Source organism: Octodon degus, unplaced genomic scaffold (genome assembly GCF_000260255.1).
Source record: "Octodon degus isolate 3935 unplaced genomic scaffold, OctDeg1.0 scaffold00224, whole genome shotgun sequence".
NCBI lineage: Eukaryota > Metazoa > Chordata > Mammalia > Rodentia > Octodontidae > Octodon > Octodon degus.
In genome coordinates this window covers 328,921-331,441 of record NW_004524800.1, presented here as the reverse complement: position 1 = coordinate 331,441, position 2,521 = coordinate 328,921, and the positions used below count along the sequence as shown (strand labels likewise).

Genomic DNA, 2,521 nt, shown 5'->3' with positions numbered 1-2,521 from the left:
CTTGGGGAGGGGTGGGGAGCATGATCGCTGCTAGAAAAGTTCCCCTGGCATGGCTGCCCTGCGCTCAAGGGTCCTGGCTCCTCTCCAGTCCCTGGGAACATTTATATTTAATATATATTTAGTATAAATATACAGTGAAATAGAAAATATAAAATCTAAGGGCTGAGAGGGGAAAAAAGTAGAGAACATGGCAAGAAGCCTGAGCTGGAAAGGGCTGCTTAGGCCAACTTGACCTCCTCTTTGACCCCTTTGGCTTCTGTCTTCTCCTCCTTGGTGTCTTCTTCTTCTGTCACCTCTTTCTTCTCTTCTGATTCTTTCTCTTTCTCTTCTTCTGTTTTGACTCTTTTGGCTTTCTTGAAGTTGGAAGACTTCTTGAGGCCACCTTCACCCTCTTCATCTCAGTCAGAGAACTCTTCCTCACAGGCAATGTGTTTGTCAGAAGAACAAATTACACTTGTGAGGATCTGCTTTATCCTCATTACCACTTTCCTAGAGAATGGCATCCTCAGGAATTCCCTGCATTTGGATCCCAGGTGCATGGGGCAGCATTCTCAGGTTTTTTAAAAAATAATTTTGTTGAGAAATAGCAATGAGACAGTTTCAAAATCAATTAGTAAGACAGCTTCAATAATTAATACATTGCATATTGTTAGTGGTTATTCTTATTAGTTGTTATTCATAGTACAAGATGCAGAAATGATATCTTGTCCACAAACACTATTAGAAGAAATCTTTCTATTTATTGAATTAAGAGAAAGCTGTATATCCATCCTATTTTGCATAGATACAAAATGGTCCTTCATTTGTATCCCCTTTTTTGTTTAGTTTTGTCACAGAATGGTATTGAATTGTCATTTAAATATTATACGTACATGAATTCAGCAAAATATTCCAATATAGTCCAGTAGTCCATAATAGTAGTGGGGTTTTCGTAGGATTGGCAATGTCAACAGCTGCTGTTTGATCTTCTCCAGGTACTCATTAGTGTTTGATTACTCATATTGGAAGGACTGATGTGAAGCTTGAAATCTGGTTCAAAGTATTCGAAGTAGTCATTGTATGGGAGTTCATTAGGGATCTCCATGTCTAGGGCAACAGCTGTTTCATAAATCTAGAACCAGGCAACATTACAAATGGTATAACCACCTCCTCCCAGCATCAGCATAGGCAGGTTGAAGCTTTTGACATATTCTACACACTTGGTGTGCCCTCTGATGGTTAGACTGAAGCAACCCAGCTTATCCTCAGAGGGAAACTGAACCACACTGTAAGACCACCACAGTAGGCTGGAACATCTCCATTACTTTGGACATGACTGGCTTGAAAATGCCTCATAGGACTCATCATCATTCCCATCTCAAAGTGGGTAGTTAACAGTATAACACTTGTCTTCGCCAGCCCAATATCCTGTAGGTCCCCAGTTCCTGGGAAGTACTCTCCATATTTATAAAAGGACACAGTCATGACCCAGTCTGTGGTATAGAAGGGCTCTTCCATCCTATCATCATGGTGAATATCAATGTCAATATACAGCACTCTCTGGTGGTACTTTAGCACTTCCAGGATGGCCAACATGATAGCACTTACATAACAGAAGCCAGATGCCTCAGACTTCTTTGCATGGTGCAGGCCCCCAGCTCAATTCAAAGCGATGTCTGTCTGCTGCTTATTAAGTTTCACAGCATGTGCTACAGAGCCACCAGTAGACAACTGATAGAACTCAAACAGGATAGAACTCAAAATACTGGACAGTCCTCACCAACGCTGAATCTCTGCATCTGCTTGCTGTACTCGGACATGTTATCTGGACAGATGGAGTACAAGAGCCTAATGTAGTACTCACTGTGGTACTTAGTCATCTCCTCAGCATTGGCCTTGTAAGGGCGATAGATTTCCATCTTTTGGTAGAGGGTATAGTAGAGTAGCAGATTGTGAGTCATGCAGATTCAGCAAGGCTTAACTGGATGGCCTTCTCAATAATAGTAATTTCCAACATCCCCATCATAGCAGTAGCAGACTTTCCTCCTTGTGCCCTGAATCTGCACCATCTTGCTGCCTCCAGTTCCTCCCATCAGTCAGTCCCCAGTTGTGAAAATTTTAAATGGAGAGATGCTTTGGAAAATGTTGGCAGCTTCTTAAAATCTAATAATGTAAGCACTATATGACTTAAGAATTGAAAGGACCAGCCAAATAGGTTAAGGACCGGCCAAATAGCTCAGCAGATTAAAGAGCCTGTTTAGGGAGATGCAGCCTCCAGGGTTTGATCGCCAGCAAACAGTGCTGGCCCTGCCCAGGGGCATGCTGAAATCACAATTGAGACTGGGCATGGTTGCACGAGCCTATAATCCCAGCAATTGGGAGGCTGAAAACAGGAGAATCACTAGGAGTCTGATGTATGTAGTAAGAACCTGTAGAGCCTTTAGCCCCTGTACTGAAAAATTTTTTAAAAAATGCTCTCTTGGCCATTTGTCCCAGAGAAGTAAAAAATTATGAACTTGTACATGAACATTGATAGTAGCTT

At 42.0% G+C, this 2,521-nt stretch overlaps 1 pseudogene; it reads right to left on the bottom strand.

The window, feature by feature from the left end:
* Positions 1–218: 218 nt before the first annotated feature.
* On the bottom strand, positions 219–2,048 carry LOC101565999 (annotated as a pseudogene).
* Between the last annotated feature and the right edge of the window lie 473 nt (positions 2,049–2,521).